Genomic DNA, 21,422 nt, shown 5'->3' with positions numbered 1-21,422 from the left:
TGTAAGTGGTGTGCAATTTATCTTCTCTTCTCTTACTGGGAGTGACAGAACTGAATGCCGGTCATTGTGTCAGGCAACGTGCTATGCACAGTACATTGATTATCTCCTTAAACCTTGCAACAAGTCTATGACCTAGGTATTATAATCTCTAGTTTACACACGAGAAACTCAGGCTTAGGGTGGTTAGCAACTTGAGAGAGGCCACAGAAATAGGGAATTTTAGAGCCAAAATGTAAATCCAGGCAGCTGGAAACCATTCTGGACTGAATTATGTGGCTTTGCGTCTCTAGAATCTCTAATCTCTTTCCAGATGCTCAACCAGACCCTTAAGCTTTAAGCAAGATGAGCCATGTGAGTTAGTGTGCCTGTCTTTCTTGTGGACAAAACACATTGATAACTCCTTGTGCCGTCCTTGGGGCTCGGAGAGAAGTTTGCTCCTGCAAACACTTTTCAGAGCAACTTTCAACTGCCCTTCTGGCGGGGGGGGGGGGGGGGGGGGCGGGGTTCGTTGGTTAGAGCATCCATCCACGTGGCAGCTGGCCTGCTCAGGTTCGCTCTTCTACCTAAGGAAGTGAGCCTTGTTTTTCCCTTTATTGATGCTGGCAATTATCTGAAGAGAGTAGGAAAATTGGAACACTGTTGCATAACTTTGAGACATTTCCAAGGGGCACCTCTAAATAAAGCCTGAACCTTTTTTGCTTGTGTAGCTTTTGAAGGGCCAGAATTATTTTGTTTTGAGAACATAAGTAAACCAACCTAGCACCTTCCCGGCGGGCCACTGAATTAGTCTGTGTATTCCTGTTCCTGTCCTCAAAACACATTAGAACAAGTTATGGAAACTCATCACTTCTTGAAAGCAATAGACTTGAATGGTCTAAATGAGATTTTTCCAAATGTTAAGATGGAGAAATTTATGATCAACACTTGAAAAAGTAATGTTTGTTCACTTTTAAATGTTAATTTTATTATAGTTTTTAAAAATTGACATAGGTAAATACTCTTTTCCTCAGCTACGTACTTACCTTGAATTCTAACCAAGCTAGCATTGAAATTTTAAATTGCCTTTCACGAGGAAGAAAAGAACGATCAGTTTGTTTAGATCTGTGCTTTATATCATTTCCTAACTGGAGTGAATTATAAAAGAATCTTAAGTAGGGAGATAAAAAGGAAATTAGCATAGGTTCCCAGTTCAGAATCAGATCGGCTGTCTTGTGGGTTTTTTTTTTTTTTTTTTTGGAAGGTACTGTATTGTTGATTCTAAGGTTTTATCACCTCAGCCAAATACATTTATGAAAATACATTCCAAAGCCAGTACCTATGGTTGGGCCACCATTAAGATGTTATCTGTATTTATTTTGGAGAGGGTGTAGTTTAAATGACTGAGAATAAATTACATCTAGAGTTATTACTGATTAACTTTTTTTCCTTCTAGCTGGAAATTCTTAATTGGAAAGCTCTATTTCAAAGCAGCAAAGCTGGTCATTAGCACTATTCAATACTAACACTATTGATGTACATTTAAATTCTTAAAGAATTGATTATTGGATACTAAGCTCAGTGCTCATGATAAACATGAGTATGGCTCAGTCTCCTTATAGTTCATATCCTGGCTTTGGAGGAGAGAGGGGAGAGAGAGACTGAAGCAATTAACTCAGTTGTGGTGGAAGGGAAATGTTCAGGTAAGAGCCACATACAGTGTATACAGTGGAGGCACACAGAGAAGAGGATCAGCACTGGGGTGGTCAGAAAAGGCTTTGCATAGAAAGACAAACTAGAAACTGGCTCTCACGGGAAGATACAGCTTACCAGCTATATGTCCAGAGACCTAAAACAGCATGAATTCAGGGCCTTGTACACCATTTTGTAGTTGAACCTTGTTTTAAAATTAACCCAGGATTTGTTTTAATTACATATGGTAAGACACACAAATGTGGAAATAACTGTCAGGAAGAAGTTTTGTTTTGGGGAAGTTTTTATAGTCAGATCCCTGGAAGTAGGCACAGCATTGCCACACAAGACTACATGGGGAAGCACCAGGGTCAGTTTGGAGGCAGAAAGAGTGGGGAAACGCAGGGGTAAAAGCTTTTATTGTGGTTTGCATGGTAAGGAATGGGTAAGGCAAGGTAAGCAGACTCAGTATTGGTAGTTTGAATAATTTCAGGAGGCCCCAGGATTGAGAGACTGCTTCTAGATGTTGGATACCTGACCCTGGAGGAGATTAGGGCCCAGGATAGTGGCTGCTAGTGAGAGTCTGATGAAGGAGGTAAACAGAGGGGCCATAGGCTCTGCATTGGGTGGTTTGCATATGAAAGTCACATTCACAGGAGAGGCTGCTTTTAAGAACTGGCTAGCCTTGGGAGGGATTTCTCCCTAGTCAGTGATGCTCAGATGCCAGAATGTGAAGAATGTAGCAAATAAGAAAATGCAGTTAATTCAAAGCTTAGGTAAAGAGGAGGAGGGTGGGTGCTGGTATGTAAAAAATGAGAGTAGAGATAGAATAAGGGGTTAGATCAAGAAAGACCTTGATGAAGTTTTGGGCTTTATTTTTAAGTAATAAAGAGTTCTTGACAGAGTTTAAGCATTGCCATGATACCTTAGACCTGCATTTCAGGGTAATCCTTAGCAGAGAAGAGTAAGATTGATTGGAGAGGTGGAGGTGTGGAGAGTGAGCAGGAGATTGTTGCAAATGTTATGTGAGGAGGACAAGGGACTTCAGAAAGACAGTGGTGTCTGGAATAGAGAGGAGGGGATAAATATGAGTAATACTTACGAGGTAGCAATGATGAGCCTTGCCTGATTGGCTGTGGGTACGAGAAGGGTGAAATTGGCTCTCTTTTGACACTCCGGTGAGTTGTAGGGTGATGGTACCACAGTCCAGACAGGGAATATGTGAGGTAAAGGTGTCCAGTGGAGAAGAAGAAGAGTTCAGTTTGGTACTTCCTGAGTTTCCTGGCCTTATTGGAACACCCAGGGTAGGTTATTTGCCAGACAGTTGAATTTAAGGTTCTAGAAGAAGTAGATTTGGTCATAGAGGACCGTTTGTATCAGCTTAGAGATAAAAGGAAGTAGAGAGGAAAGACAAGGAGTAGATGGGATTAACAATCTTAGAGGGGCAAAGAAACAGTTTCCTTTGAGAAAGGTAATAATGCGTAATATTGAGAGTATTGGGAAAGAAGATCACCAGCTTGAAGAGGAAAGCCAGGGTGAAAGTCACAAGGAGAAGGATGAGTTAGGAGCCTAGAGAAGGTTTGGAATGTCCACCATAACCAGGGACACATGGGAGGATAGACCTTCTTCTCACTAGTATGATTCACTGAACCTGTAATGGTCTTGGCTCCTTGGGTCTAGGTGAACTTGGAGACTAGAAATGTTTACTGACTTGAAAGTAAGCTGTTAGTGTGCTCGAGCACTGCTTAGCATCCTGAGAGAGCACAGATGGCAGATGCTGGATGGACCCAAGCTTACTGCATTGAGAAATAACTGAAGAAATAGAAGCATCTGGAGAAATACGAGCTCTACACTGGATGGAGAAAAACAGTGTTTGGGGAGTGGGAGAAAAGGAGGTCTTTGTGTAGTCGTGATGAAGGCCAAGGATATGAGGATGTTGAGGGGAAGTTGTGATGAAGGCTGTTGGAGCCAAGGATACTAAGAAATTGTGAGTTCTGGTCCCTTTGCTTATCCATACGATTCATGTACTCTGGGATCCTGGCGAAGTCCTGAGTGAATACAGGGGACTAAAGTCTTAAGCCACTTTTACGTTTTCTCTTTTTCTAAGTGTTTGATTTTAACATGAAAATGTAATAACCAATAAATATTCCATTCACAGTTGAAATTATACCTTACCTTATGCTTCATACATCTATGGCTTATGTGGAAACATCATTAGCCTTTTTCTACCCGGTAGGATTCTTTGATCATTTGGTAATCTAGACTCTTCATCCCCAAAGGGTAGTTCAAATGTAAATTCGTTCTCAAACAAAAACAGTCTTTTTTTTTTTTTTTTTCAATTAATTCAGACTGCGAGGTGTTTATTTCCCGTGAGGAGCAGGCAGCTTCCAGGGCCGTGTAGCCATAGAGAGTGGTGTTCATTCTATGACGAGCCTTTGTGATGAAGGAAGAACAATCTGATGCTGTGGCAAAACCATCAGTTGTTTGGTGGCTCTAATGCTTTTTTGCATCCCTTCCTCCTACAAATAATGGATCTGTTCTAAGGACAACACTCCTGTCAGTGGCTGTCTGTTTGGATTTCTAATTCTTTGCTCTCATTTCCAAATCTAGTTCTTGATGAAGAAAGAGAGGAAAGCACTAGGCATACAAGATGCATAATGTGTTCCAGTGTGTCTCTGGGCCTTTCACTCAGATAGGGGCCAATGGCTTAATGAATCCTAGGGCAGAGTCTTAGTCTATCATGGTGCTGATTAATTTCTTGACCCTGGAAGGTATCCATGGAGCACTGGCTGTTGGCCTCCTAATATGATTTTGTGGCTCAATATAATCATAGCAAAAATACTATAATATTGATCACCTTTAGACATGCATTTATTTGGTTATCTCCCTTGAAACAAAGAGAATTTGGTTGCATGTTGTACACAACATATATGGTACACTCCATATATGGTGTGTGTGTGTGCATGTGTGTGTTAAATCTGTTAAAATCATTTTAATATTGAGAAATAGTAATAAAATTAGGAGTGTTACTAATACTAAATCAGCTCCAAAAAGAATTATTTTGGAAATGAACTATTAAGATTTTTCCTTACAAAGGCTGATTTTGTTTTTGTCATTTTGGTGGACTCCTTGTTGATACTGTTATTTATATGAAATAGAGTAGGAATTGTTTCTGTGAATGCCAGGCTTAATCTCAAGTACATGTTATCCTTTACTTTCCAAACACAGCTGCAAGTATCCATGTGCCTTGAACCAATATTTAAAAATAGACTTCACAGGCAAAACAGTCTGTACATTCACTTGCAAGCACAAGATGATTTTAGAGAGATCTAAATGCATGGCTGTACCGAGTCCACTCAGACAATTATCATGATGCCTTGTATTTATCTGACAGCTCCTCTTTTATAAATTCTGGTATGTAGTAAGGTCTGTTGGTTTGAGCATGAAGCCATCGCGACCAGGGCTGTGGTTGTGATTCCAATTTGGGGCATTTATTATAGCACAGAGGCAGTTAAATTATGCTAGAGTCCTTTCCTGCTGGCCAGCCAGATGGGGAGACAGGCACTCACAGGAATGGGTGAATGAGTGTGTGTGGATGCCCCATTCCTAGTCCAGTTGCTCCTATGCATGCGTATCTCCTGGGAAGTTTCATAGCATCGTCATCTTGTGTATAAAGCAAAGACATTCAGATGAAAAGAACATGATCACGCTTAATATGAATGGTACTGTTGTCTACTCTGGCCAAGGGACTGTGAACACAGGCTTTAGTTCTATCTAATCAACATTTCTCTGTAACCGACCAGTGTTTTAAGAACCGGCATGTTTTGGCAGAGGGTGATGACCTCAGTCCCATCCTAACTGTTATTTTTACTATCCTTGTGTTCTCCAGGAATATTAATGGGAGACTGAGGATATGAAAGGACAGAAACAGATGCCTTCAGTAGCTGGTGCAGGATAGAGGGGGTGGGAATGGCAAGGTCCCATCCTCCTTCCTGCAGCAAATTCCAGTGAGCGCTGTCATGTGCCACCTACATAGACGAGTGCTGTCATCTGCTCTGAGGCCACAGAGGCTTTCGGACTCATGCTCCACTTTCAGTGAGAAAGTGGGTGGCTTAGCTTGGAGAAGAGAAAAGGGATTCTTTTAAGAATAGACTTTAAACCTATAGTTCATGTCTACTCGTTTCAGAAATTGATCACAGCCAGTCTCAAATTGTGTTGGAGACTCAGGATATGTTTGCCATTCGTCTTGGTCTGAACTCTTTTGGAGGCAATGCTGCAGTTCACGGTTTCCTAATGTGTAGCATACACCTGCAGTTTTCTCTAATTTATTCTCTATTGCAGACTATTTAAGATACACTACCCCCTTCCCATTCTGCTCACAAATGCCCATTGGAATAAGACAACGGAAGCTGGTTGCTGGAGGAAAATGGCCCATACATAGACATAGCTTGAGCTCTCACTGAATAAATGATGTAATGTAAGCAGAAAAGTCTAGCAGAAGCATAAATAGTAGAGCATCTTCACCAGTGTGAACCAAGATGGATAGGCCTGTGATGAATGACCTATATGATTTTATGTTAATACCAACCAACGTATGCACCACAGTTAATGGCTTATAAAGCATTTTCACAGCTGTTCTTGCATCAAATACAGTGAAGACAAAATTACAGGATCTGAAATAGATTTTCACCCTGTTCCTGCAAATGACACTTGACTTGTTGAGACCCGTCTATTCTTTGAACAAGATCAGGCCTTCTCCTCACCATTGCATAGGTCCCTGTGCCTCTGACTTAAGAGTAGCTAGAAGTGTCGGACCTGCAGTTTGCACATCTGCCACCTGTCTGATGGGCACGCATCTTTACTGCAGGCATATGATGAAGTTACCGTCCAGGGATTCTGCTTCTTCCCAGGTTTGCCCCAAGATCTATGTGCTGACCCTGTTCTGGCAGCTACAGTGGTCTTCTGGTTTGCTGTGGGGAGCAGCAGTAGGCACACATTCTTGCAAGGACTGGGGAACATCTAATGGTGTTAAAATTACTGGCAGGGTTTGAACAAAGACTGCTTTCAAACCCTTGACATTCCTTTTCCCTTGATTGTTGTTGATACGGAATGAGTCATCTTCAGCTGGTAGAAGGTGAGACTATTAAGAGCTTTCTGTTTAAGTTTTCCAGGTGCTCAGCAGGTTCTTGTGTTTGGTGAGTTATTCCTCAGTGTCCAATGCTGGTTCCTTCGGGAGTTGGGAGGGGGCGCAGCAAAACCATCTCCACCATTCTCTCTATGTCCTGGGGAATTTTATTTTTAACCAAGCCAACTTATGTTTCCTTAAGTTATGAAAAGGACCGTGTTTAAAATTTTTAATCACAACCACTGCCCACAGACATTATCTGTTATATTATCCCCAGTACACAAGACGCTGCCTTTATTTTCTTTGTTTTTCACTTAAAAATTTTATGGACGAGGATGGTTTGTTAGCATTCCCACGCCCACCCACTGCTGCTTCCAAATTTCTTTTCTCTAGTCGCAAATAAATAGGCATTTCCGGAATTATCATACTGGTGAACTGCATTATTCCCGAAATATTGGAACATTTCAAGGAAGCTACCTTGGATCCTCTTGAGATTGGTTGGTTTGTTTGGGTAATCGTTTCTATGTTCATTTTAGGCAAGATGTTTAATGCTGGTTTTATTTTTTTTTCCCTTGTTAGGAGTCAGAACCCCTAGATGACTAAAGCCTAATGAGAAAATGCTTCTGTGCAGTCATGATAATGTGGATAATATGAAAGTGGCGGAATAACCTGTTAGGGAATTTTCTGAAATGGGAATTTGATCCAGCAAGCATGAAGTGGGGTGGGGAGTATCTGCAGAATTCCTGCCAGTGTTCTTGGCACAGGAATATTGAGTCTCCACAAGTGGTTGGTTGCTTCTCTGGACAATATCAGACTACTCTACAAAAGCCTTATTTTTCAAACACTTAGTTTAAAATCAATGGTCAAATGAAATTTTACTCTTTTAAATCATTGGAAGCATATTTTCTTATAGATGTTCTAAGTCGTCTCTTTACCAGATGACTGTTTTGTCAGTTCATTATAATGTCAAAAGCCTTGATAAGTTTTTTGATGAGATTACTTATTTTGTTGGAATATTCTGCCAATTTACTCAGTATCTAGAAGCTTTAGAAAACTTAACATAAAGAATATGATTTAGAACTTCAGCAAATGAATGGCTCGTGTAGATTTATTACTTTAGGGCTGCATGTTGATATCTAAATTTACCCTGAAAGCTGAAAAACACATCCATTAATAAGGGCAAAGCTTATAAAGTTAATGGCATAGCCGTACCTCCATTCTCCAAATGCAGTGCTTCCGAACCACTTCATCTGACTTACGTTAGAACTGATTTTATATGTTAAAGAGTGATACTGAAATAGGATTCCACTGTATTATGTTCCGAGTCTTTGCTTTTTGCCGTGTAATCCTTTAAAACAAATCTCTTAAAAAAATTTAGTGTTAATATTTTCTGTGCTGGCGGAGTGTCGTATTTATGTGTGTTCTGTACGTGTTGGGTGACGATGAGTTCATTTCCATCCAGAAGCATGTTATTCTATTTTACTTCATGTGCTGTGTCTCATGAGTATGCCCTCGCTGCTCGGGCTTCCAAGTGCATGAAGGAGGCTGTAGAATCATGGACAGTTAGGAGTCAGGGCTTTTTCCTTAAGGAGTGTGAGGCAATAGAAGAGATGGAATAGTTGTAAATGTGTGGACACACACGTGAAAACAGTCACCAGCTGCCAAGGGCTCTAAAATGGAAACTTTGGCACTTTGGCATCTGACTCACAACTTCCCATTTCTCTAATGAGATAGCCTAAAAATGATGTAAAAGCAGGCAAAAACAAGAAAGAAATAATGTCATCATTATTAAAATGATAGCTATTAATTATTACATGTTTACTGTTGTTCAGGTACCCAGCTAAGTGCCTTACATGCATTATTTCATTAATCCTTCCAAACAACAGAACAGAACCCTGGATTGGGTCCTCTATTATCCTCTCATTACTGGTAAAGCCCCAGGGGAATAAAGTAACCAGCCCACGTGGACATAATGTAGAAGTAACAGAGTACATCAAACCCATCTTTTGTGATCTCTGAGCCCATCCTCTTCACTATTGTATTACTGTGTCCCAAAAAATGAAAGAACACCTGCTCGATGCAATGTCCGTATGACCAGACTAAGCATAAATGAGCATTGACTCACTTCCTGGAACCCTGTGATGCTCTCTTAGGAGGCAGAACTATAACTTGGAAAGAGCCAGCCAACACATACCTTCCTGGATTTGGAGAGGCAAGGGCAGACTGTGGGATCGGTAGGGACTTGCTGCTGGAAACACGTTTCGTGAGTGTGAAGGAGAAGCACTAGAAAGCAGCGTTGCTGCAACCACCAAAAAGGTACCTGGGCAGCAGGGCCACTCCCTGATCCTCTGCCAGCTCAGGGGATGGCACAGACATGCTCCCATCCCCAGTGGGCAGGTGCAGCTGGAGAGACTCCTTGTCCTTGTCACGCAAGGCAGCAGGGAAAAACCCAACAGAGGAGCCTGTTTCGCTCATAGGGACTGTGGCTCTGACTGCTGCTTCTCCCCTCTGAGCTGAAAGGAGCTCTGCCATGTAAATTAGCAGCAGTCTGCTCGCTGGCTCCCCATATTAGAGAAGCATTTTAATGGCAACCAGCTGGAGACTAAAGGTACTCAGTCTACCTGGCCTGCTTATGGATGAACACCAGAACTGGGTTAACTCCTACTGGTTCAAAGATGGAGTAAATAGAAAAAAGAAAGAGAAAAAACACAAGGCTTATGAAAGATTTTGTAGCAAAGAAAAGGGAAGATAACCTAACACTTAAAATGCAAAGGAACGACCTACATCTGACAAAATTATTATGAGAAACAAGTAAATTTTAGAAAGTAATTTTTAGACACCATCTGCTTTGTGTCTTAAAATTCAAGGAAACATAGACTTTGAAGTGAGACTGAATGGTGGATGAGCCAGACTATGAGGAAGAGTGAACTGGGTGCAGAGCTGGAGAACAGAAAGCACAGATGTGGGTGGCAGATTGCTGGCCTGAGTCCTGGCTCCCCCGCTTCTAGCCCTACAACCCGGGTCAAACCCTTTCGGGTTTCCAGTCTGTAAAGTGAGGATAATGATACCAACCTGATATGCTTGTTAGAATTTAAAATGCACTAGGAGAATTGAAGCATTTATTAGAAGCAATGGTGAAAAATCAACATTATAAAACATTGAATCCATAACAAATTTAAGAGGTTCTCTTAGAACCTAGAGGAAAAGATTACAGTGATAAGGTAGAAACAAAGACACAAAAAAGTGGAAGATAGGGAGTGGAGACCCACAGGTTAAAAAATAAAAATAATTGATGTTCCTGAAAAAAATCAGAACAAATAGAATGGATGCTGCAAATGAGATGGAGCAGAATCTTTAGGTTAAAAAGGCTGTAGGGGAGGAAAAATGCCAGCCTGCGCCAGGAGTAATCTTAGATGTTAGAAAAGGAATTGATTTAATTAGGCAGAAAAGTGGAAGTTTTCCCTTCAAGGGAGAAAAATTGACCCAGCCTTGGACTTGTTCCTGTGCACTATTGAATGTAAGAGGTGATGGAACAATATCCAGTGTTGAGGGATGCCACCTAAGCACGTTCTCACCCAGACAAGGTGGTGTTCACATAAGAAGGAAATGGAAATCCTAGCTTGGCAGAGCAATAAAATATTCTCATCCAAAAGCTGCTTTGAAAAATAAATGCCCTAAAGACTTACCTAGTTGGAAATAAGCGTCAAGATATTAAGCATGGGAATAATGGTAGGAAAGTGTAAAGAGAAACAAGAAATTGGTTCTTCTTATCCTTGGTTGGGGCCTTGAAGGACTTAGGGGAATCTTGATAGACTCATCATTGAACATTGGGCCAAAGCTGAGTGTTTGCTGAGTTACACACAGTTCTGATGAGCAGCCTGGATTGAGAACTCCTGCTCTAGCATTTTAATCAAGATAAAATATGTACAGAGATAGTTAGGGAAGTGGGGATATTGCCAAAAATTGGAAAAGCTTTTCCTTATTTTCAAATGTATGCTAATTGATTTAAAAATAGACAACTTTGGTAAAATACAACAGCAAATTCTAATAAATGAAGAGACGAGATTACTTCCAGTAGCAAGACTTGATTTTATGAAAAAGTCCTCTTTCTTCAAATGTGTATCTCATTTATACAGGATACCAATCAAAATTATGATTGTTTTTTTGTGATTTATCAATTTCTGAATTTCATCCAGAAGAGAATAAGCTGATAGCATAACAAAGAAAGTTTTAGAAACTGATGTTGGGAAGGAAGCTTGTCCTACTGATTGGTAGGATTTAATAATACAAATTAAAACATTTGTACTGGAAAAATCTGAATGGAAAGATAAAGGAAACAATAGAAGGTTCAAAAACAGACTCAATATTGTAGGGATAATACAATTCATAATGATAAAGGGGACAATTCCTCACAAAAACGTAAATGTTAATGTGACTAGTAACAGCCTCAAAATATGAGAAGTGAAAATCAACAGGTTTAAAGGGAAAAAAAGGCAATTTCATAATTACAGATTTTAATACTTCTTTCAGTAGTTGATAGAACTATTAGTAGTTGTTAGGGGAGAAAAAACAGTAAGAACATAGAAAATATGAATAACACTATCAACCACCTTAATTACTTGACATTTGTAGATTGTATTCAGTAACCTCAACAGAGTTAAATGAGAAACCAATAAGGATAAGCTATTTAGGAAAACTCTAAATATCTGGAAACTTTTGAAAAAAAAAATCTGTAATTCATCTGTCAAAGACAAAATCGTAATGAAATTAGACAATAATTTGAACTGAATGACAGCAAAAATACATAAAAATATTTGAGTTACAGCTTAGAGGAAAATTTAGTGCTTTAAATGCTTGTATTTAAGAGGTGAAAGATCTAAAAATGACTTACGGCTCTACTTTGAGAAACTATAAAGAGGGGACAGCAAAGTAAACACTAAATAGAAGGAAAAAATATTTTTAATCAAGAGCAGCTATCGGGGCGCCTGGGTGGCTCAGTCATTAGGCATCTGCCTTCGGCTCAGGGCGTGATCCCAGAGTCCTGGGATTGAGTCCCGCATCGGGCTCCCTGCTCTGCTGGGAGCCTGCTTCTTCCTCTCCCACTCCCCCTGCTTGTGTTCCCTCTCTCGCTGGCTGTCTCTCTCTCTCTGCCAAATAAATAAATAAATAAAATCTTTAAAAAAAAATAAAGAGCAGCTATCAGTGAAATATAAAACAGACAATATAGAATATTAATGAAGCCAAAATCTGGCTCATTAAAAAAGTCATCAAAATTGACATATTCCTGCGGTGCCCGGCTGGCTCAGTCGGTAGAGCATGGGACTCTTGGTCTTAAGGTTGTGAGTTCAAGCTGCACATAGGATATAGAGCTTACTTCAAAAAAGGGGCGGGGGGAGAGAAAATTCCTAGCTATAAAATGAGCAAGAACACAAAAGGCAAGTCACCATATTGGGAATGAAAAAAAGGGGATTATCACTACAGATCCTATAGACATCACAAAGATATTAAGTGAATACTGTGAACAACTTGAACATCCTAGATGGAGTAGGCAAATATCTTGAAAAATACAACTTACAAAATTGCTATGAGAAAGAAAAAGTCCAAACAGCCTCATATCTATTTTAAAAATTCATTAGGAATTTTAAAAACCTTCCCCAGAGAAAAACTCCAGGCCTGGATGATATGGTAAATGCTATATCAAACATTCAAAAAATAAATATTGCTAATATACACAAACCTTTTTAAAAAATACGCCGGGGGCATCATGGCCCATTTCATTTTATGGAGTTAGCAGTACTCTAATCCCCAAACTGACAAAGATATTTAAAAAGTAAAGAAGGAGACTGTACACCGATATCTCTCATAACTACAGATGCAAAAAAAACCCAAAAAACAAAAAAACCCACAAAACCCAAGCAAACTACTGGTGGTGGGAATTGGCAAACTCTCTTTGAAGAGGAATTTGGTAATTTCAAAAGTCTTTAGAATATTTTTATTCTTTAATCCAGTAATACTGCTATGGATTTGCTCTAATACACGTTCTCACAAGTTTACCTCCAGACAGGTTAGAATAATCAAATGCAAACTCAGTGAGAAACAATGAGATTTTTTAAATAGATTTGTTTATGCAATTAAATATTAAAAATATTGATATAGGGGTGCCTGGGTGGCTCATTTGGTTAAGCTCCAATGCTTGGTTTTGGCTCACGTCATGATCTCGGGGTCATGGGATCGAGCCCTGCATTGGTCTCTGCACTTAACACAGAGTCTCCTTGAGATTCTCTCTCCCTCTCCCTCCTCCCCCTGCTCGTGCACTTGAGTGTGCTCTAAAATAAATAAATAGATAAAACCTTAAAAAATATTGATATAGATTATTGAAATGGGAAACAAAGTGGGAAAGGCTACTTAAACATAATCCCTGAAGTTCTTGACAAGTATTTTTTTTATTTTTATTTTTTATTATATTATGTTAGTCACCATACAGTACATCCCTGGTTTCCGATGTAAGGCTCGATGATTCATTAGTTGCGTATAACACCCAGTGCACCATGCAATACGTGCCCTCCTTACTACCCATCACCAGCCTATCCCATTCCCCCACCCCCCTCCCCTCTGAGTTGACAAGTATTTTTTTAATACATGCTTGGAAAAAATATAGAGTACAAGGCAAATTTAATGGTGACTGCCTTTCAGTGATTGAATTATGGATGGTAGTTTTTTTCCCCCCTTTTAACAGTATTTTCGCACATTGTTTAGTGAACATGCATTATTTTAAATAAAAATATAAAGTAGTTCAAATATGCTTATAGATTTGGATGAATACACTTAGTTTTTTATTAATGTTGAAATAATAGTGCCTCGCTCATGAAATTTAGAATTATTTTTTATATGAAAAGTTCATTTATAATTAACAGTCATAGGAGTGACTAATTCCAGTAACAGAAACCATTGCTTCTGTTAACCTTAGATAACTAACTAGTATTTGTGGGGTACACTGCTAGTTGTTCTTTAAGTTACAGAGGTGTAAAAGGCCCTGTTTTAACTGTCTCGTGTTGGTAAAGATGTAGCTGATCATAGCAATTAAATGCCTATGGCCGCCTTGGCAGCTGGGTTCATCTGTGTTCCAGTTCCGATTGACGGCTGCCTGGAGAGAAGAATTAGGACAAATTGTGAGGCTTTTCCTGGATTCAGCTTCAAGTGTGCTGATAACTTAATCATATGTACTCCGAGTAAGAGAACAGAACGGTGCAGCCCTGTGTGCCATGCTTGACCTAGTTAGGGAATAAAGGTAATCTTATTTTTACAGATGTGCATGGACCACGTATCTGGCTGAGACGGATGTGTGCAAGGTGCTAAGTGGCCTATGAGATCAAAAGAAAGGGTTGGGAGATTACTTCTGGCTCTCATTTCTGTGAAACAAAGCCATTTCATGGATTTTGTTATAATGGTCTACATTTTTGAGAGAAAATTAGTGATTTATTGAAGGAAAACTTCTAGATTTTAGCCTTAGGAACCAAATAAATCTAAGTCTATCTTGATTTATGATTCATAACACGCATTATGTATATTCTTGGCATGACAGTTTCCATACATCCGGGTGATTATGTGCGTGAGCAGCTATGACATTGTAGGTGTCAGAGGAGTTGGGAAAGGAGGGAGGAGAGAGAGCAGGGAAAATGTGCCTCTTCTTTGACTTTCTATTCCAGTGTGGCATGGCAGATCATGGGACGGCGTGACACCCCTTCATTTCCTTGTGCTGTGTGTCTTGCCATATGCAAACAATGTCTGAAATGTATTCACTGAAATGAACTTTTCAGACTTTTTGGCATGTACTTCATATTCCAAGAAGTTCTCTTTTGTTCCTGGCTAGTGAATTTCTGAGACTTTGCAATCAGTGAAGGGCAGTGATGGTGCTCCAAGAGAGTATGTAATTTTTACATTGCTGTTTTACCCTCTGTTGTCTATTTACCTGCTCCGTGTGTGTGTGTGGGGGGGGTTGTATATGAATATGTAAACAGACTCCTACATTATTCTACCCCTCTTAGAGTGAGAATGAGTTCTGAGGACCCATGGCTTATCTCTGGTTTCCTATTCCCTTTTATTTACAAGTAGGATTTTTTCCTCCTTTCTTCTTAGAATAGCTCTTAATTTTTTTTTTTTTTTTGGAGGGAGGTTGTTTAATCTTGGTCTATTTGAACTCTTCCATTAAGAGAGAAATTTGGAGAGAGGTAAATTTTTATGTTGACTGGTTGTTTGGAAAAATCTCTATGTATTTTTCATCCCTCTTGATTTCGAATAATAGTGTTTCAGGATTTGAGGGGAGTGTAACAGTCTAGAAACCAGTTACCTTACTGATTTTTGAGACCCCTGCACCCTATTTCTACTACATGTCTTTTCAGCCTATGTTTGCAACATAGCCAGAGATTTCACGCCAGTCCAGTGCAGCTTATTGTATCTCTAGAAAGCTTTGGCCCATGGAAATTTATTATTATCATGGCTATAATTTGATTGTTTGGGAGTCATGTAAATAGTCCAATACCTCTGTAAACCTGAGACACCTTCAGATACTGAAAGAATGCAGTCATGCCTCTGTGGGTTGGTTATTTATTTAATTTAATTTAATTTAATTTATTTATAGATTTTATTTATTTATTGGACAGAGAGAGACACAGCGAGAGAGGGAACACCAGCAGGGGGAGTAGGAGAGGGAGAAGCAGGCTTCCCGATGAGCAGGGAGCTGATGTGGGGCTCGATTCCAGGACCCTGGGATCATGACCTGAGCCGAAGGCAGAGGCTTAATGACTGAGCCACCCAGGCACCCCTCTGTGGGTCTTTTAAGCATTCCTGTTTCCTTCTCTGAAATTTCAGTTCTGTCCTCAGGTTCTTTTTCTATTGATTATTATTTAAATATTTCACCCAGAACTGAGCCCAGTAGTCCAGGAATTGTCTAGTTCTGATATCTTTCTTCTATTAATTAATGAACCTTGGAATTGAATTGCTGGTTTGAGGTGTGGGGGAGGGACAGTTTCCATTTCACTGTTCACTCCTTGAATATAGTGTTGATTGCAACCCCTAGGCTTTTCATACTTGCTTCTGTTTTTTTTTTACTCAAGAACTGACTCATATTTATTCCTGAGAACCTCCGTCTTGTCAGATTGGGCTCATCATTTCAACCATCCCTTGTGGTTTTATGTCCTTGGCACCCGAGACAGTGGCAGAGTAGGCTAAAGCTGAGGACAGAATTTCTTAGTCTTGCAGTTAGATCTGTATTAATGCTTTAAACATATTTTTAGTTAATCAGTACTTTTCGATAAAATCAGTACTTTTTGAAAAAGAAACCATTTTTTTAGAAACCATTTTTTTCCTGTTGAATTGTTTTTTACATTTAGATGACATTCTCTGAAGAATCTTAGGAAAAGAAAAAAACCCTTAAGTTTGATTAAATTTTATTAGCCATATGGTCAGTAACAATGAAAGTAAATATAGAGCATTGAGGATACTCTTAACTTCTTGAAATATGAAGTCATATTTGTGTCTTTTAAACTTCATTTCTTTGTACTGGTTGGATAGTGTTATAAACATTACTTATTTTGAACCTTTTTTTAGTGTTCCAAATACTCTAGTCATAATGATCTTTATTTTATTTTTTTAAAGATTTTATTTATTTTTTTTGAGAGAGCGGAGCCAGAGAGAGAGCGCAAGTTGGGGATGGGCAGAGGCAGAGGGAGAGGGAGTACTAGGCTCCCTGCTGAGCAGGGAGCCCGATGTAGAACTCAATCCCAGGACTCTGGGATCGTGATGCCAGCTGAAGGCAGATGCCCAACAGACTGAGCCACCCAGGCACCCCCATAATAATCTTTTAGTGCTCAAAAGTGTGGACTTTGGAGTAAGACTGCCTGGGTTGAATACCAGCTCCAGTTGAAGTGACCTCGGGAGTAAGTTAATCTTTCTAAGTCTCGGTCTGCTTGTCTCTAAAATGTGAATTAAAATAATGGCTATCTCTTGGACTTATTTTTAGGAGAAAATGAGTATAAAACACCTAGCAATGGGGCGCCTGGGTAGCGCAGTCGTTAAAGCGTCTGCCTTCGGCTCAGGGCGTGATCCTGGAGTTCCGGGATCGAGTCCCACATCAGGCTCCTCCGCTGGGAGCCTGCTTCTTCCTCTCCCACTCCCCTGCTGTGTTCCCTCTCTCACTGGCTGTCTCTCTGTCACATAAATAAATAAAATCTTTAAAAAAACAAAACAAAACAAAACAAAAAACACCTAGCAATAAATAGTAAGGTCTCAATAAAAGTTGTCTTTTATTAGTATCATTTTTTAAAATATTACAAGATCATTTTGGCTTTTCATAAGATAAAATAATTTTAGCTATAAGTTTAAAAATGTGTTTCAAAATTAATTGGTGGTATGTTTTAATTGTGACCCACAATGCAAGTTTTAGATTTTTTTCCTAAGGAAATTACATACTCTAGGAAAAGTTGAATATTTAAGTATTTTTCCTTTTATTGTTACTAATTAGGTCCAACCTACTTCAGTTGATCTGGTTGAACAATTAAAGCCTAAAGTAGGAACTCTGTATTTGTCAAATCCTCTCCTAATAATGGCCATGTTTTATTTCTTTCTCTACAAGATCTTATAAAACTTCAGGTTCTGATTGAAATTATATTTCTATCAATGTAGCTAGCTTTAAGGGTTCCTCTAAAAGTCTGTTTTCATAATTATAGTCTGTGTCTTTATAATGACTCATTTCTCTGAAATGCGTTTCATTCTCAAGTAATTCTGATGCATAAACCAAGAAATTATCTGCACATTCAGCTCTTCCTTTTTTAAGGGAAAGGCCTCTTCAAACCCAATATGATAAATACCAAGTCATTTTTTTGTTACATGATCTCCTTAAATATTAAACGTTGTATGTATTGTTGGTCTATCCTTACCAAAAGTAATGTAGTACATTAAGAATCAAATACTCTGTTATAAAGTAAGACGTCCTAAGGTAAACATTTTTTCAAGAATGTTAAAAGGAATAAGCATTAACAGTTAGTTGAAAAGTGAGTAAAATTAAGGAATGTCAATTGGCTTGGGCATGTGTTCAGTTATAAATGCTTGCCTAAATCCAAATTAAGCTAAACTCTGTATCTTTTGGGATGAGCAGAAGAGGAGGAGATGGCAGTGAGGGTTAGTGGTCAATGGGAAGTAACTTAGGAGAAGGATGGGAGGGTGTCCCAACCTGCCAGCATCACATGGACAAAGGTATGGGGGGACAGAGTGCTTAACAATGAATATGAGAATGTTGAAGGGCTTTAAGCAGAAAAGTGACTGACCTTTCCTTGGAAAGGTATTCTGACAACTCTGTGACAACTCAGAGTGCCTCTATTATATACAATCTTAGGTTTCGGGTGTAAGTAGTACAAAGAATCATAAACCATGGAAAATCAACAGTTACCCCCCTGTAGTTTTCCTGAAAGTGCTCTCACGTGGTTTTATTTCAGAGAGTTAATTGAGTCCTTTCTGGGATCCCCTAGTTCTGCCTCAGGTAGTGTGTAAACTAATACTTGGTCATCATTTTCTTAGGAATTAGTTCTGCATAGAGGAGTCTGACATTGGTGGAACTTCCTCCCCAGGTTCCTGGTAAGATTGGTCCCTTTGTGAGGAAACTTAACTTCCTTTACCAGGGAAAATGGCCTGAGCTCTTTCCTTAGGGGACTCTGGGTTACCAATGATATTTTCCTAAGGCCATTGGATGCTACATTTATCTGTGCAACAAGAATACATTACACACCCATTGTGTGTTCTTTGGTGGGTTGGCAGAATGTCAGCTGAATAAAATTGCCCCTACTTGAAAGGAGCTCAGAGCAAATGTTTAGGAGAAGACAGCCCCACTCGGCCCAGAGTGACTGGACTCTTCCCATAATAGAGATTACAAACCGGGTGTCCTGTCATCTTGCATTCCCAGATTGTGTTTAGGTGAAGTTTCATGAGTGCTTCCTATAGACTAGCTTGGGCCATAAGCACCAGAGTGTGGGAATGAGATTGATTCAGGTCCTGTTCAGTAGAGAAGTCAGGAGAACATGGAACCTCTTCTGACAAAAACTGTGTTCTAGGTGCTACATAAGGAGTGTATGCAAGGCTAGCTTCATGGGTGTGCAACCTGTGCAGTGCAGAGGGCCATGCACTTAGGAAAGCCCCCGTTCGGTTAAATGGTATGCCGTCACCATCTTGAAATTCTTAATTTTTGAACAAAGGGAGCTTTGTTTTCATTTTGTACTGGGCCTTGCAGATTATGTAGTCTGTCCTAAATTGATGACCTACATTGAAGGAAACTATAGTTGAAGAGACCCCAGCAGTGGGACGAGAGGGTGGTGGCCCTCTAAAGTCACCAGACACTTCATAGGCACACAGTAGGCTTTAAATATTCACGACACTCAGTTGGTAAGGCTAGTCTTCCAACTGAACCAGTCAGGTGGAATCATCCTGCTCCCCTCACTTGCAGGCCCTTCTAGCCCAGAGAGAATGGAAACCATTTAGAAAGAGGGGGAGACGATTTATGTAAAGGGAGAGATGTTTTCATCAACCCTCCTTTCCCAGGCAGTACAGATTACCCTGCCACAGATCTTTGCTGGGAAAAGGAAGGTGCATTGAGACAGGTTTATATCTTAAAATGACTATAAGACTTGTATTTAGAGAAAAGTAAGAGGAAAAAAAAGTAAGAGAAAATTCATAGGGGTATCTCAGGTTTTCATCCAGGGGTGGGGGACGAGTTACTACGTTGAACAAAAATTAAGAGAAAAGTGAAGGAAAGCAAAATGAACTCGCTTTTGAAATTGCATCTTGGAAGTGATACTCAGTTTATTGATGACTTAATTGAATTTGAAGAATCTAGAAATATCAAATGCTTTTTCACTCATAAATCATGTTGACTTTTAAGTTTAAAATGATCCTCTGAAATGATCCTAGCTTAAATTTAATGGTGAAATTGGGCTTTTTGTCAACTGTATTTCTTAATCTAATTTGGTAATAGGAAAAGAAATGTTAGATTTGCCCATTTGTCATTTGCACTTGTGTTTATCTAGTTGTTGGCTTGCTCACAGTGGTCTAAAAATGGAAAAGTCTCGTTGTTCAATGCACTTTTAAAGTGAAGAAATTTATGTAATATTTCTGTAGAAAACATTTAATGTTTTGGACAATTAGCTTGATTTATTGTAAAGTAATTTAGTTTTTCCACTGGCAGTGACATAGAATAATTTTTTTCAAGTGGCTATTCTACATGACCTAAGTTCGGAAAATGTTGCTAGTTTCAATATATTTCTACTGTTTTCCATTTATGCAAAGACTGTTGTAGGCTAATTATAGAAAATTTCATTTAGTGCCATGTGGATGTGAAATTAACGGACTGACACTGAGAGTGAAATGAGGTTACATTCTTTTCTGGGACTCTTTGAACTCTATTTTCATGCCCTTCAACAATGAGGAGATATTTGCATCTTCTTAAATCTTCTAGGTTTTGGGGTTTTTTTTTGTAGTTTAGTCAAACTTCACAAAATATGAATGTTGTGACTTTTTGACATAAAAATTTCATCAAGTATTTTCTTCTTTAGCAGATATCCTTATAAATTCTTTCTGGCTCTACAAAACTTGTAGGAGATTTATATTTTGTGACTGAGCTTGATAAGTATTATGTGAAATAGAAGTTCTATCAAGGTAGAATGAACAGACACTTTTCCAATGAAGACATACAAATGGCTAACAGACACATGAAAAAATGTTCAAAATCATTACCCATCAAGGAAATTCAAATCAAAACCACACTGAGATACCACCTTACGCCAGTTAGAATGGCAAAAATTGACAAGGCAAGAAACAACAATTGTTGGAGAGGATGTGGAGAAAGGGGATCCCTCCTACATTGTTGGTGGGAATGCAAGTTGGTACAGCCACTCTGGAAAACAGTGTGGAGGTCCCTTAAAAAGTTAAAAATTGAGCTACCCTAAGATCCAGCCATTGCACTACTGGGTGTTTACCCCAAAGATACAGACGTAGTAAAGAGAAGGGCCATATGCACCCCAATGTTCATAGCAGCAATGTCCACAATAGCTAAATCGTGGAAGGAGCCAAGATGCCCTTCAACAGATGACTGGATTAAGAAGATGTGGTCCATATATACAATGGAATATTACTCAGCTATCAGAAAGAACGAGTTCTCAACATTTGCTGCAACATGGACGGCACTGGAGGAGATAATGCTAAGTGAAATAAGTCAAGCAGAGAAAGACAACTGTCATATGATTTCTCTCATCTATGGAACATAAGAACTAGGAAGATCGGTAGGAGAAGAAAGGGATAAAGAAAGGGGGGGTAATCAGAAGGGGGAATGAAACATGAGAGACTATGGACTATGAGAAACAAACTGAGGACCTCAGAGGGGAGGAGGGTGGGGGAATGGGATAGACCGGTGATGGGTAGTAAGGAGGGCACGTATTGCATGGTGCACTGGGTGTTATACGCAACTAATGAATCATCGAGCTTTACATCGGAAACCGGGGATGTACTGTATGGTGACTAACATAATATAATAAAAAATCATTAAAAAAAAAAGTTCTATCAAGGTAGACATAATTTTATTTTTGAACTT

At 39.3% G+C, this 21,422-nt stretch overlaps 1 protein-coding gene across 3 annotated transcripts in view; it reads left to right on the top strand.

The window, feature by feature from the left end:
* Positions 1-21,422, top strand: part of CTTNBP2 (cortactin binding protein 2) — a 145,571-nt gene that overhangs the window by 39,330 nt on the left and 84,819 nt on the right. The window lies entirely within an intron of this gene.

The sequence above is a fragment of the Ursus arctos genome, unplaced genomic scaffold (genome assembly GCF_023065955.2).
Source record: "Ursus arctos isolate Adak ecotype North America unplaced genomic scaffold, UrsArc2.0 scaffold_3, whole genome shotgun sequence".
Lineage (NCBI taxonomy): Eukaryota > Metazoa > Chordata > Mammalia > Carnivora > Ursidae > Ursus > Ursus arctos.
This window is presented reverse-complemented; position numbering and strand designations above follow the sequence as displayed.